The following is a 16,110-nucleotide window of genomic DNA, read 5'->3' on the forward strand; positions in this document are numbered from 1 at the left end:
ATCGGTAATAGAGTCAGGACAAACTTAGGCTTTAATAAACCAAATCGTCAGGCAGCCTTTCGTAAAAGATATTCCACAATAGATCATATTCACACTAACAATCAATTGATAGAGAGATGAGCACAATGTAACCAACCTCAATATATAGCCTTCATTGATTACGAGAAAGCATTCGACTCAGTGGAAACCTCAGCAGTGATACAGGCAATGCGTAATCAGTGTGTAGAAGAGCCTTATGTCAAAATACTGGAAGATATATATTGTCACCGAGAAACAGTTCACATAAGCAGGGCTATTTTACTTGCGTTACTTATATGCGCAAGACGTTATTGGGATACGCAAGGCAGCAGGCAGCACGAGCGATGAAGACGACAAAGCATCTAGCCCCGAGATGGCTCAGGGCTTGCCAACTACCAGGAAATGCAATTTAGCCGCGGTATGGCGCCACTAGAGGAGTTAATAGTGTGGCATTGCTCCCCCTCTCTGAAAGACACCGACTCAGTGTGGTAGCAATGAGAGGCAGGACCACAAGGGTAGTTGCGCATGTCTGGCGTGTGGTGTAGACACGTGCGAGGGGCCAGCGAGCTTGGTACGGCTTCATCCTGGCGACGTGGATAACTTCGGAGGTCGGCCGTCTAGAAGAGCGAACTGTTCCCTGGGGGAGAACTTCATAGGTAACTTGACTGAGCTGGCAGAGCACCTCATAGGGGCCAAAGTATCTGCGTAGAAGCTTCTCAGAGCGTCCTCGCATGCGGATTCGGCTCCACACCCAGACTTGTTCGCCGGGCAGGTAACGCACATTTCGTTGGCGGAGGTTATAGCGCCAAGCATCGCGAACTTGCTGGTGCCGGATGCGCTGTCGAGCGAGTTGGCGGGCGGCCTCAGCGTAACGAACAAATTGGGCAGCACCCATAACAGAGGGGGTAGCGCTAGCGGGAAGTAGCACTGCATCCAGCATGGTTGTGGTTTTGCGACCATGTACTAAACGAAATGGAGTGAAGCGTGTCATTTCCTGGACCGCAGTATTATATGCAAAGGTGACGTAAGGGAGTATGGCGTCCCAGTTCCGGTGGTCCGCGTCAACATACATGGAAATCATGTCAGCGATCATCTTGTTGAGCCGTTCGGTGAGGCCGTTCGTTTGAGGGTGGTAAGCGGTTGTTTTGCGGTGACTGGTGCCACTCAGGCGCATAACCTCCTGCGTAAGGGCCGAGGTGAACGCTGTTCCCCTGTCAGTTAAAACGATGATGGGTGCACCATGACGAAGTACAATGTTTTGAATGAAAAAGTTTGAAATTTCGTCAGCAGTACCACAAGGAAGAGGTTCAGTCTCACAGTATCGGCTGAGGTAGTCGGTGGCGACCACAATGTAGCGGTTACCCAGCAAGGACTCCGGTAATGGGCTGAGTATGTCCATGCCGACTTGATGGAAGGGGACCAGAGGTGGATCAATAGGCTGGAGTAGGCCGGCTGGTTTAGTCAGCAGCGTCTTGCGATGCTGGCACTCGCGGAAAGTTCGTACGTAACGCTTCACAACTGCAGCAACCCTGGGCCAGTAGTGTTTTTGCCGTATTCGTGCCAAAGGTTGACAAAAACCCAGGTGACCAGAAGATGGGTCATCATGGCTCGCCTGCAAGACTTCGTCGCAAAGGGCCGTAGGCATGACGAGTAGATAGACAGCTTCTGTTGGGCTGTAGTTTTTCTTATACAGAACGCCGTCACGTAAACAGAACGACGACAGCCCGCGCGAAAAGATTAGCGGGGGAGACTGAGCACTTCCTTCTAGATACTCAATGAGAGGCCGTAGCTCACTGTTGTCTCCTTGGTGTTGAATAAGAATGGACGTGGAGATGGCGCCAGGAAAAACAGAATCGTCGTCGGGGTCAGCTCGGTTGTCCTCGATAGGAGCACGAGAAAAGCAGTCGGCATCACTGTGCTTCCTACCAGACTTATAGACAATGGTAAAATCGAATTCCTGAAGTCGAAGGCTCCAGCATGCAAGCCGTCCCGAAGTATCTTTGAGGTTCGCCAGCCAGCACAGCGAGTGGTGTTCACTGACGACCCTGAAGGAGCGGCCATATAGGTACGGGCGAAATTTGGTTACTGCCCACACAATGGCCAGGCATTCTTTTTCGGTGGTGGAATAGTTCGCCTCAGATTGTGACAAGGTGCAGCTCGCATATGAAATTACGTGTTCGGGACCATCCTGCCTCTGCACAAAGACCGCACCGAGGCTGATGTTGCTGGCGTCTGTGTGTAGTTCAGTGTCGGCTGACTCGTTGAAGTGTCCAAGGATGGGCGTACTTTGGAGACGAGTGCGGAGGTCTTCATAGGCTTGCTTTTGCTCCAGTCCCCAGAAAAACGGTTCGGAATCTTTTGTGAGTCGGGTGAAGGGCTCAGCGATCTGGGAGAAGTTCTGCACAAAACGCTGATAATAGGCGCAGAGACCCAGAACGCGGCGCACACTGTGCCTATCGGCGGGCGCAGGAAAAGCAGCCACGACAGCAGTCTTATCAGGGTCTGGGCTAACCTCTTTAGCACTTACAATGTGGCCCAGAAACTTCAACTCTTCGAAAGCGAAGTGACAGTTTTCGGGCTTCAGGGAAATACCGGCCGACCGAATTGCCTTGAACACAGTGCGCAGGCGTCTCAGGTGCTTTTCGAACGTTTCAGAGAAGGTGACAACGTCATCCAAGTACACGAGAGAGGACTGCCATTTGAGATCGGCAAGAATGATGTCCATCATCCTCTGGAAGGTTGCAGGAGCCGAGCACAGGACGAAAGGGAGCACCCGGAATTCGTACAGACCATCCGGTGTAACAAAGGCGGTCTTTTCCCGGTCGCGTTTGTCCACCCCGATTTGCCAATTGCCGCTTCGTAAATCTAGCGATGAGAAGTACTTGGCGTGGCGCAGCTGGTCCAGGGAGTCATTAATACGCGAGAATGGATAAACATCCTTTTTGTGACTTTGTTTAAACGTCTGTAATCAGCGCAGAACCGTAGCGTTCCATCTTTCTTTGCTACTAGAACAACAGGCGACGCCCACGGGCTCGTCGACGGCTGTATCACGTCGTCCTGGAGCATTTCTTGAACTTGGCGGCGAATGGCATCACGCTCCTTCGAAGAGATCCGGTAAGGTGGCTGACATAATGGTCGCTGGTTGGCGTCAACTATAATTCGGTGCTTTGTGAGTGGTGTCTGCCTAACCTTGGAGGTCGAGGCAAAGCAGTCGCAGAAAGACTGGATAATGCTTTCCAGGCAGCGTTTCTGATGAGATGGGAGGTTTGGGTTCACGTCAGCTTTTATAGGTGTGGTTGGTTCCTCCACTGATGTTGGGGCTCCGGACAAAGTGTGCTGTGCCACTAATTCGCTCAGTTCCTCGAAACACGCAATAGCTGTTCTGCCAGGCAAACACTGAGGTTCACAGCCAAAATTGGTCAGCAAGAGTTCGGTTCGGCCATTGTTCAGTTCAACAATTCCTCGAGCAACACAAACTTGCCGACCAAGGAGCAGAGACATGTTGGTTTCAGCGATGCCATGAATTCCGGTGCTGTTATCACAATCTACGGTAACAAACATGCTGGATCTTGACAGGATCAAAACATGGTCGTCATAGATGCGTAACTTAGTCCTGCGTGGCTTGGGATCACCGTCAACGGGGGTTGATTGGAAAATGACACGACCAGCTCCTGAAGGTTGATGACGGCACCGTACTCCCGAAGGAAATCCAAACCGAGTATCGGGTCTTTGGAGCACTCGGGCAGCACGGCAAAGCAACCAGGGAAAGTACCACCACGGATCTGTATTCGTGACGTGCAGACACCAATCGGCCTGACCACATAGCCGCCGGCAGCGCGGATCTGTGGTCCAGACCAAGGAGTCAGAACCTTTCTGAGAGCCGTCGCTAACCGACTGCTCATTACAGAAAAATCGGCGCCGGTATTCACAAGTGTGGTCACATCGCAGTTATCAGTGGTTACTGGGATTTTGGCAGACTCTAGTCGATCACAGCACGTCGTTGTCGTTGAGGGCATCGGATGAGGTCGTCAGTTGGATCGTAGCAGGGAATCGGCGATTTCTGCAGAAACCAGTCGGTCACAGTACGTCGTCGTTGCGGTCGTGAGGTCAAGTAGTCGTCGGTCAGATCGTAGCCATGGATCGTCGGGTGGAGGCTCTTCACTTGGTCCAATAGCGGCAGCCCAACCCCCGGAGGATGCCGTCTTCAGTTTCCCCGATGTGGGGACATGCCTCTGAACTGGCCAGAAGACGACGAGCGGCTTGGCAAAGAAAACCGCCTTGGGGATGGCGACCAGGACTGGCATCACTGCGAGGTCGATGGCTGCACATTATCGGGCAGATATTGCTCGATATCCCGCGGCTGTTCTCCGTATCGCAGTCGAGGTGCGTCAAGGGGAAACCCCCGCAAGCCCATTCTGCGGTAGGGGCAGTGACGGAGGATGTGGCGACTGAACAACTCGCCGGACTTCATCTCGGGCCCCGTCCGGTATGGCTGTGACGCTGACCTGTGGAGCTTCAAAGTGAAGTTTCTCGAGTTCTTCGCGTACCAGGCTCCTCACAAGCTCTCGAAGCTCCTCAGTGGGTAGCGACGTAGGCGTACGGTGGTGAGCGGCTGCTACACTCGCGTGACGACCGTAGTGTGTGCAACGTTCCTGCAGAGTACGCTCCATGCTTGTTGCCTCCTTGGCAAAGTCAGCCACGTCCGGCAAACAATTGCTCCTTTATGCCGCGCATTAAATGGCGTACCTTTTTGGCCTCGGGCATACCAGAGTCGCAATTGAAAAGTCGCGTCATGTCCTCAATGAACATGGCGACGTTCTCGTTCAGCTGCTGCGACCTCGATTGCAAGGCGATTTCAGCCTTCTCTTTTCTTTCGCTGGTGTTGAAAGTGGCTAAGAGCTCTCAGCGAAAAACCTCCCAGTTAGTGAAGGAAGCTTCATGGCTCTCATACCACGTCTTGGCCGAGTCCTATAGTGCAAAGTAGACATTCCGTAATTTGCGCTCGTTGTCCCACTCGTTGAAACCCGCCACATGGTCAAAGGTGGCCAACCAGTCTTCGACGTCCTCAAACCTCTCACCGTGGAACGATGGGGGCGACCGAGGTGTGTGGAGGACGAACGGCGGGGCATTCTCGGAATGCTGACTTGTCTGGCTAGCCGTAGTGGACGTCATGGCCCTTGCCAATGTTGTGAGTTGGCTGAACTCGGGTTGTAGGCCTCGCAGGCGGCGGCTTGCCTTGTGGACTGGTGTTGTAGCCAAGCGTTGAGAACTGACGTCAAAGTGTCCTCGAGGTCAGCGTACATGGTCTGTTACCCAGCTGCTCCAACAAATATGTCCCTGAGAAACGGTTGACGTAAGCAGGGCTGGTTTACTTGCATTACTTATATGCGCAAGACGTGATTGGGATACGCAAGGCAGCAGGCAGCACGAGCGATGAAGACGACAAAGCATCTAGCCCCGAGATGGCTCAAGGCTTGCTAACTGCCAGGAAATGCAGTTTAGCCACGGTATGGCGCCACTAGAGGAGGAGGAGTTAGTAGGGTGGTAATATGGCAACTGCACAGCTACCGTAGTCCTGCATAAACTGAGCAATAAAATTCCAATAAGAAAAGGTGTCAGGCAAAGAGACACATCTTGCCATTGCTAATCACCGCCTGTTTACAGAAGGTATTATGAAGCCTGAGTTGGGAACAGTTGGGAATAAAAGTTAACGGACAATACCTAGCTAATCTGCGATTCCTTGATGATTTTGCTTTGTTGAGTCACTCAGGAGGTGAACTGCAAATCATGATCAATGAGTTCGACAGGCAGAGCAGAGCGCTGATTCTAAAAATTAACATGCAGAAAACCAAAGTAATGTCAACAGTCTAGCAAAGGAACAGCAGTTCACAATTGGCAGCGAGGGGCTGGAAGTGGTAAAGGTCTACTTAGTGCAGGTAGTGACAGCTGATCCGGATCATGAGAGGGAAATAACTAGAAGGATAAGAATGGGCTGGAGTGCATATATATGGCAGGTTCTCCCAGATCATGAATGGCAATTTACCAATATTCCTCAAGAGAAAAGTGTAGAACAGCTGTATCTTACCGGTACTCACCTACAGGGCAGAAACATGGAGGCTAACGAAAAAGATTCAGCTTAAGTTAAGGACAACGCAGCGAGCCATGGAAAGAAAAATGATAGTTGTACGGTAAGAGACCGGAAGCGATCAGTGTGGGTGAGGGAACAAACATGGGTTAATGACATCCTAGTCGAAATCAAGAGAAAGAAATGGATTTGGGCAGGGCATGTAATGCGAAAGCAAGTTAACCGTCAGTCCTTAAGGTTAACGGAGTGGATTCGAAGAGAAAGTAAGCGTAGCAGGGGGCGGCAGAAAGTTAGGTGGGCAGAGGAGTTCAGAATTTTCAGGCAAAGGATGGATGCAGCTGGCAAAGGGCAGGGCAGATGCCATGGGCAGAGACATGGCAGATGCCTTTGCCCTGCAGTGGGTGTAGTCAGTCTGATGATGATCATGAATAAATTGTTCCGCCTTTGCCTTTTGTAGGCTCCTTGCTGTCAGATCCAGGAACATTTAGTCGGGCACTCATTGACTGCCCGGTTTACCCGATATATTGTTTCGAACGAGAGGAGCATCAAAGCATGTTGGTAACATAAGACAGTGCGCAGTTAAAGCTTGCCTTATATCGAAGCTGAGGTCACCTGTCGCACCTCTAACAGTATTGCTTTTTAAATGATTTCATATGTCTTGCTATTAGAACACTTCTACATGCCACGGAACGAGAGAATTGGCACTAAAAGCTATCGCTGCGAAATCGCATTCTGAGCCTCTTTGCACAGGTACTCATCTATCAATACACATCATCGTGATCGAGCAGTGCTGTTATGTTCATGATATTTATTGACTTTAATAACCATTGTAATCATCGACATCATCGCTTTGTCTGCTTCCCGGAAAAGCTGCTCCCAGTAGCTCGCGGCATGTGGCAAAGGCGGGGCACTTGTTTCTCTTGCCCTCCGTGTCTCCTCCCTTGGTTGTGTTTGGCATGAGCTTATGAGAAGTGCTACCGACATGCACCACGCATTAGGTATGTAAGAGACTACACTTGGTTCCTACAGGTGGGGCTAGGGCATCGTGTTCGAGCTGAATAAGGCGAACGCCAGGTTTGAACAGTAGTTAATCCAAACGGCGAATTGCAGCAGAAACCGGTGTGAGCGCGAGTAAGCGGCGGAGAGGTAATGGTGGCGATGTAGCGCCGATACGAGTACAGCTTTGTCCATAGTTTAGAGCACATGGGGTCTGCTTTTAATCTCTTTGCAGGGGCTTTTGTAGCATCCGTGGTAGTCTGACTTTTCAGAAGAGTGAGGTCTAGAATTACTATTCTCTTCACGAGGCCTGTTGATTTATAACAATCCACACCTCATGCATCAAAAGAGCTTCCTTAGCTGTGAAAAGTGCACAGAGGGTATACTTTATATCTGAAATTTGCATCATTGCAGCTAGGTCCAATTGACGCCATTTACGCTCCACATTTTTGTGTGTCGACAGCAGCCACTTGAAAAGCCGCCGCGGTGGCTTAGTGGTTATGGGGCTCGGCTGCTGGCCCGAAAGACGCGAGTTCAGTCCTGGCCCCGGCGGTCGAATTTCGATGGAGGCGAAATTGTAGAGGCCCGTGTACTGTGCGATGTCAGTGCACGTTAAAGAACCCCAGGCGGTCGAAATTTCCGGAGCCCTTCACTATGGCGTCCCTCATAGCCTGAGTCACTTTGGGACTTTAAACCTTCATAAACCAAACCAGCAGCCACTTGAAAGATGACTGGTGCGAGCGTTACCAGCACACATGCCCTGAGGTGTGCATGATTTTTGAGTTTCCCAGATGTTGTGGCGCTCCAATTTTCAATACTTTCTTTTCCGTCAGACCTTCACAGTGTAGACGCAGGTGCCCGCAATTAAAACGGCTTGCCTTCACTGTAGCAGCGTCACTTCACTGTTGATTGAGAAACTGTAGCTGCCAGGAAGCAGTGGCACGGCTTATCTGGGCCGCATTGAGCGCGTTTCTTTTTTTAATGTAAGCAAATACTTAATCTCGTGTACGACATTTATCGATGCCCTTCCTTTTCTATTCATTTTGCAGAAATGGCCACCGAAGAATACTATCGCTGGAAGCCTGCATAATTCTCGGACGAAACATGGCGTAAGCTCCTGGATGACATCAAGAAGTGCTACGGGAACGTCGACAAAGATGGATCAATAAAGGAAAGGAAAGGTAAGTTTGTACTCGTTTTAAAAGTTGAAACATGTTAATTATAATTTCATATCGCTGCTAGAACCTTAGTTGCGTTAGCGTACGAATGATTTGTTGAGAGCTGTATCATCATTGTAAGATTTGTAAAATCAGGTGTGCAGTGCAAGCATCTTTTTTTTTGTGGGTAAGCTGAATAGCGTTTAATTTCTAGCACACCAAAACAGAAACTGGAGAACAGTTGGCTGCGTTTATACTTCTTCAAATGCGTGATTTTTGGTTTTGTATGCTTTTGCCGACAGGAAGCCTAGTTGTGGCACTCGGCTTGGAGATGCTATGTGACCAGGCATTGTATGCTCCGAAAACACCTTATGGCACAAAAGAGTGCGATAAGATCCGGCGACTTGAGTTGCTGACGCTGGCTGTAGCTCAATGGCTCGGCATCTAGGCTGCTAAGGTTGTAAGCAGGAGGAAACGTTTCTCCGTCATCACTTCTGCCAGCCACGAGTAGTGGTGCAGTAGGAAGCACTAGGGAAGGCCCGAAGCGTAGGTGGGAGCAAGAGGTGGAGAAAGAGATGAACTGGAGGATTCGACATGCTCGAAACGGGAGTAATAGAGTGACTTCTCCACTTAAGCTGTGGTCCTGCGTTCGTATGCGGGACCAGGACGAATTTTTCTTTAACCGCGAAGTTTCTGAGAAAGCTGTATAACTTTCCTTTGTAGTCGTATGGCTGCGCATGGGTGGATGCCAGTGAGTAATGTACCCTTATTGCAAATTTACTCCTCCTTGGGGTTTCCCCTAAACATCTAAGCAGTTATATGTGTCCGTTATTAATCGAACCCTATGCTGGAAGTTTCGAATCGGAGGCATGCGTAGTGAACACGTCTAAAACTGGCGCCTCCAGCGCTGGTGCGGATTTTGTGGTTTCGGACATCAGTATTTCCGCGACTGCGACAGGTCATGTCCAAGTACCGTAAGCCGAAGCTATCATTCTGCCTTGATGCGTCCGGCTGAGTGACACTCACTCGTTGCAGAATTCTTACTAATTAGAAAACTGGCACCGAATGGACCTTGTAGGCAACATGCTAAAAAATTAGGGGGACACTTAAGCTATGCCTTAAGGGTATGACGCCAAATCGTTAATGCTTATTTGCTCCATTCTTTCATAATTAATGCCTCTTTCTAATCACACAGACTCATTAGCATACTTAAGCAGGCACACTAGAACACGTGAAACACAAGAAGACACTCGAAGTCTTTCCTTAAAGGGACACTGAGGAGAAATTGAAGTTGGCTTGTATCGATAGAATACCAGCTCCTGATCACAAAAACGCTGCTCTTACTGAAAACAAAGCTCTTGTAAGGTAGAAAATAGCAAGAACCAAAATACAGGTATCGCCACCACAGGCCAATCTCGCAAGTACGAGCGTAGTGACGCCATAGGCCAAGAGACGTCACCTTAGAGGAATTTTCTATCCTACTTGTATCGCGAATCTCTGAGGCTGACAAAGGTAGGTTGCGCAGATCAATATTGAAGTAAGTTTTGTTTTAAAACCAATAGTGCACTTTTATCACACAAGGAAGGCAGTGCAAAGACAACCGGAATGTTGGAAGCAAAGAAAACGGATGCTTGGCGGCGCCACAGGTGGCCAGGAGAGTTTTGATTTTTTATGGCGCTTCGCGTCTATGAGCTTTGCGTGCCCCGTGGTTTTGTTTTTGACGCGCTTCGATTTACAAGCGCCGAACAGCAGAGGAACTCCAAGTACCGCTTCAAGTGCTAGTTAAACTTTGAAGGAGCCTGTTAAGGCTTGTCAGATGATCGCCACGGTTGATGAAAAGCTATGATGGCACGATGGTCGGTGATAGTACAAGGCAGCACTTGTGTATTCGCACGCTTGCCCGGCGAAACATTCCCGGCTGTGCCAGTCAACTTCAAACTATGTAACGGAAATCGCTTATCAGGGACGGGACAAGGTACAAGGCAGTTCAGAAAAATTACTGATGGCCTAGCTCTGTTAGGCCAGGATATACCTAGCGAAAGCGCGGAGATTTCTGCATCAGAAGAGTGCATTCACTAGACGCGCCTTTATTGACAGCTGAAATTTGAGCCGTCGTGGCGGAGCGGTAGCGTTTCCGCCTCAAACGCCAAAGGCCCTGGTTCGATTCCGAACCTCGGCACCGGACTTCTTTTCTTTTATTTAGTGAGTGGGCGGGGGGTTTCAGTGGCTCCCATGGATGCCGCCGCTGAATACGTTGGTTAGCGGTTAAGCGCAGGCTCTGTTAAGGCGCGTTTATGCTGCGGCGAGGCGCGCGCCCTCCACGGCGAAGTGACGTTGGTCAAAGCGAGACCCTCTATACTCCAATTGCGCTTGACCGCCGACGCGTACGGCGGCTTCGGCGCACTCTGACCGCATTGGTGGGGAGATTGGAGCATGTATCTATTTCGCGCCGAGTGCGCCAGCCGCCGCTGGCCCGGCCAGACTGATTTGGCTCCGCGGCTAGGTGCGCATCATATTCAATAGCTGCGGCAGTTCGGCGGAGCTTTTCTTTTCGAACTCGGCTATTTTAATCCATTCACAGTACATATCTGAAGGTACATGCAAGTTGGCGAGAGAGCCAGATCCAGTGGACCCGTTGGATCTAGCGGGAGCCGTTGAAGCGTCGTGCGCTGGCTTTGGTTTCAAGCCGCCGACTTTAAACGCGACTGCCGTCGAGCACCTATTTGTTTTTTGTGGCAAAAAATAAATGATTAACTTGGCCCTTGCAACCGTGGGAGACCTCGACGCTGCCTGCTGCGCCGTACAATCGCTCCGTTCAAGGAATCACAATCCGTTGGTCCCAAAGCCCCGGCCAGCCTCCGATGGGCGCAACGCACCCCTCGCGACTCCCTGTACTGGGGTTATGATATTTAGTTTGCAACGGCTGCTCTCTGAGGAAGGGGGAAACCACCGCCGGCGCCTAAACTCACCGTGCTCCCTCAAAAGCATCGCACGCTCTGTGGGGCTGAGGTCGCTGAAATGCAGGCCAGAGTTTTTGCGAGAACTCCGTCGTCGGGTTCGGGAACGAGATCCATCGTAACGCTGGCAAGACGCCGGTGCAAACGTAAACGAAGCAACGGTGGCGACCCCCGATAGATGCCTTCAACGTGCGGCGGCGGTAGGTTTCATTTCGGCAGCTGCTAGACCGCACCGCTAGCCGCCAGAAATCACGGAGTCTCCGTTTACGTCACGTTTCACGTCACTCCGTCCTGTGTCGTCATAAGAGTTCTCCGTGTCGTCATAAGAGTTCTCAAGTTTGAATCGTAGCGGCGGGAAAAAATTTTTCAACTTCGAATCCAAATTTCTTTGAATTAAATGCATCTTTCGCTCCCGGACAAGCGTCACCAAAGCATGAAATGTCAAACTATCAGATATTGCTAACAAAAAAATTTTGATAGGGTTCTCCTCAGTGTCCCTTTAACCAAGTAGAATGAAAGTGCCTCTTTGGTCTAGGAATAGCGTATCTGGCTTGCAACCCATGGGTCATGGCCTCGATTTTCAGTATATTGCAGCAGTTTATTTAAAGCATAATTAATTTACATTCCTGCATGTTATTATGACATTTAAGGCGTGCTAAAACAAAGTCAAATATAAATAGGGTTTTTGGTCGTTTCCATTCTAGAGGTGAACGTGTGACCTTCAGAATGCTGTGGACCAATCCTTAATTAGTGCGAAAACGCACACAGCTTTTATTCTGAACGTCTGCTCTGCGCTGTCGTGTTAGCTCTGATTTCCTTTCTTTCTACTTTTGTCTCAGTGCCATTCAAAGTAACTTCATGGTGTACAAACATGGCAAGTATAGTATAAAATGGTGTGCTTATGAAGAGAAGGATATGAAGGAGAGCTAACAGGCAGTTTCTCCGCCTTAAAGACAAAAATGCGTTCATATTCAGTTTAGAAAGGAGCGTGGCACTCCGTCCAATGTCTCTTGAAGAGAGAACTCACCTTTCGGGGCTGACTTAGCATCTTCAGGTTTGACGGGATGGGGTGCGAGAAGCGCTATTCTCAGCTTCGTGGTGTACAGTGATGGAAGGCAGCCTGCAGATTTGTTTACGTTGCGTGGCGTGTTTGCATACTCCAAGGCTCTTGAATATATAGCACCAGTAGGGTTGGCCTTTTAGTTAGTGACCCTCGAATTCTCAAAATTGGCTGGCTGATCCAAGTTGTCGGAATGCTCCACGAGAGCACAGAGAAAGAAATTCTGCATTAGTGCATGTCGGCAGAGGCTTGAAGCTCCCGAGGTTTTAAAAGGACGTGTGACAAACCTGCATTTCCTGCTCTTGAAACAGGCGCCACGGCATTTCACTGCTGCCTTTGACGTAAGGAACAGTGATGTGGCTTGGTTTGGAGGCCTGGGTAGTTTGCTCTCTTTTCAGCTTGCAGTTAAGGCGTCAGACGTCCGTAGTCATAAGTTCATGTGATCATTGCAGCAGAAATCACCCAAGATGTTTCTTTTCTCTAGCTTTGGTTCCATGTCTGAGCAGCAATTTTTTCTTAGCTTTCGTCTGCGGAATGAGGCCATGGTTTCTTTGCGTGTTGTCGAATATTTTGATCGCAATTTTAGAAATCACCCAGAATAAGTGGGTTTGTTTTAAACAGGGAATGCCAATTATGGTCCTGTTCACTGCAATTGCCTGTCAAACAAACAATCTGTTCCTTGCCTCTTATCACAGGGCGAACTTCGTGTCCAGTTTGTATAAGTATACAAGAATGTCTTCTGCGGATTTCTTTAGGATGGCAAGACAGTCATACATGGTATAACGTGGGTCGATTCGTCAAAAACTTGGGGCTGGTTACTAGATCATCTTGTCGCATAGGCAGTGGTTGTTAGTGTCCCCAGTCGCACTTAGCCAGTGAGGGAGTAGCTGTTGCGGTCGCTCAGGAAATGCCTTTAACTCAACGTGAGAAGCTCAGTGGAATCTAGCCACCAAATGGCAAAGGGGTGCCCCTTTGTTGTGCAGCGTTCGGCTGTCGGAACGCGGAGAATTGGCCGGAATCAAAAGGTTCACAAACAAAATAAAGCTTTGTACAGCCAAGAGATAATACCGGCTAATTATTTAGTACTCATAGAAAAAATGAATGCAACGCTTGCAGAGCACTAAACAGATGCTACTGCACAAAGAGAGATGTTGCACGAAGAGTGATCCAATGCACTGGAGAGGATAGCAAAAGAAACAGTTTGTTCAGCGGGTACTAAATCAGTCTGTCGACCACAGGATCACGATGCGGCCATCCTGAAGACTGCCGCGCGCTCCCTCGCCAGTTCATAGCTGGGCATCAGTGGTGTTTATCTGGAAGTTATGCGGGAGCGCTTTGGAGTTACTTCTCCATCAGCTGGCCACCTCTGCTAGACATCCGTCAACTGCAGCGCGTGCCGCACCTGTAAATCTTCTTCTGACCCAAAGCTGCTGCTTCCGAGCGATGGGAAGACTTCATCACTTAATACGAGAAAAGCCAGGCATCCATGAGTTTTTTTCCACAGCTAAGGGTCCTTCTGCGGCATCATGAACCCAGTTTTCCTTTGCGCCACTCCAACTTATGAATGTGTACCGAATTTTTGGTCATACCTCCATCGTCTGCTTCACAGAGGTCACCTATATTGCTGCTCACATCGTGGTTGCAGCGGCTTACCTGAAAAATTCTTCTTTAACGCATAAGTTGGTCATCTACGCTGAGGCGCTCCCTTTCGTCAAGTCGGTCATCTGCTTTGAACCCTATCCTTGCTGCGCTCACTCCTAGAGGTGCCGGAATGGCGCCAGACAGGGCACCAAACAGGGCGACAACGTCAAACGAGACCAATGCCTCATCCAAGCTAACTGTCCCTTGCGAGAGAAGTATGGCCAAACGTCGTTTGTTTTCATACACAGGCGGTCGTTCTTCCACTCAGTCGGGACAAAACATGCTGCAGGTAACTCGACAGAGCTCTGCACTCTCAGCACGAAACTAGTGAATTGGAGTAAGCTGTCCTCCCTTCAAGGAGCATAATATTCTGACCAAGCCCTGTGGCCGCATCTATCAGCTGTCCAATTTAATGTAGCCATTTCACGTGCCTGAAGTCATCTGCGCTTGGTCACACAGATATACACACGGCTTTCATGCGCTCATGGAAAGCGTCCCGCCCATTGTGTAGAATGCGACCGGACCTTACTGTTGGGTGTATATCGCAGCCAGTGGGTGGCCCCGGTCGCGTCATCTTGACAGAGCGCTGAGATGCACATCATGAGAGGCTGCACATCGCATTCAATGCTAGCTAATGGTGGGGTCCGGTTTCCTACTATCCAATGGCCAGGTTGCTATCCATAGACGCTTGAAAACCGTGGGTATATGTGAGTCACCAATGACAGAGGATCAGACGAACGCGAAATGGCCATTTTAAAATGAGCAGGTTATATAATATCGCCCATAGAGTACATTTTTCATTACTAAATATATCGACTACTTACGATTTTGAACGGCAACAAATTTCCACTTCTACAGATGCAAACTCCTATCAGTTACGAAAATGTTAACTGAGATCTGAATCTCTAATACCTGCTAACCTCAGAACCTCCGGCGCTGCGTTTAAAAGCAGCTGCCCTTTGCTAACTCCGTGAATTTACTATGCTTTGTAGCGTGAATATAGTTCCGTTGCCAAAAGCAGTCGTTCCCTATATTTAGAGATCAAAATCTACTCCAGAACTCGGGCAGCATACTCTACCTGCATAAACGAGCTAGCGGACTTCTTTCTTCTGTTTTACACGCATATAGCGTTATTTGTGCTTGGGGTGTGGGTGCCATTGACAACGAGCACATGTTCGCGGTCGCAAGGCAGGCCGGGCTTGTACGCTTTGGGGGGCGCCAGGCATTCGTTCATACAAGGTTCAGGTAGAGCACTCTGGAGTTTGAGGGAGGGAAGTTTTTTCATTAAGGGCAGATTCTTTATTTTTGCCTCAATCACTCAGACATTGCGTCTTTTTTGATCCTCTCGTACAGAAGAGCCGTAACTTTGTGGAAGTAGACCTCGCTGTCAAGGAGAACGGTCGCGTGATTCTTGTTCGCAGTAAGAATGACGATCGTGTTCTCTGAGCGGAGATATCGAAGAGCGGCAACAGTTTTCCTTGCCGAGCTGCGTCCGCAGTGGCGCGGTCACCTTGACTCCGCGCCTATCACATTCAGCCGCACTACGTCTCGTGAGTCTTCCTGTTTGCCCCTTCCTGTACGGCTTCAACAATGCACTGCAAAGACAGACACTATTTCTTTATGTAGAAACTGCGCCCCTGGACTTGGATGGCAGTCTCGCAAGGTGAGAAGTCTTTTGACGGCAAGGTATTGCCAAGAATAGTATTAATCTCGCAATGATTTGAGAAGCATCGAGCATCCCAACACCAGGGGCTCATTCGTCTTGAAAATCAAGAAAACAAAATGCAGCGAACTTCCTGTTTCACGAGCCAGCCACACACAAGTCCAGCTTTCTCGGGCAAAAATTTTGAAACTTGGAAAATTGAAAGACATTGTTATGTAAATATTGCAGGTAATAGTCCATTATTCTGGTATGTAGCAAAATATTTTTTTCAAAGTGTTTCCAGTGATCGCATCGAACAGATAAGACTGCCTTAGAAAACCAATGCGGAACGCTTTTGACAACAGCAAAAATGTCAATATTAAAAAATAATACAAGACTGCCGTCGAGTAATCTGCGGATATATTGATTTTTATAGTAAAATTTTACATTGTACGTAAAAACTGCGTTAATGCACAGTTTCCCACTCAAGAATGCTTTTGCCCAGAATTCCTCGGTATGACTTGCATGTGCTAGTCAATTTCTTGTGAAGCATG

At 49.1% G+C, this 16,110-nt stretch overlaps 1 protein-coding gene across 1 annotated transcript in view; it reads left to right on the top strand.

The window, feature by feature from the left end:
• Nucleotides 1–8,276, top strand: part of LOC144112593 (uncharacterized) — a 50,914-nt gene extending 42,638 nt beyond the window's left edge. Inside the window, exon 7 of the mRNA XM_077645389.1 lies at nucleotides 8,149–8,276. The gene's annotated coding sequence lies outside the window, so the exon portion shown is untranslated. The remainder of the gene's footprint in view (nucleotides 1–8,148) is intronic.
• The last annotated feature ends 7,834 nt before the right edge of the window (nucleotides 8,277–16,110 follow it).

Source organism: Amblyomma americanum, chromosome 1 (assembly GCF_052857255.1).
Source record: "Amblyomma americanum isolate KBUSLIRL-KWMA chromosome 1, ASM5285725v1, whole genome shotgun sequence".
Taxonomy (NCBI): Eukaryota; Metazoa; Arthropoda; class Arachnida; order Ixodida; family Ixodidae; genus Amblyomma; species Amblyomma americanum.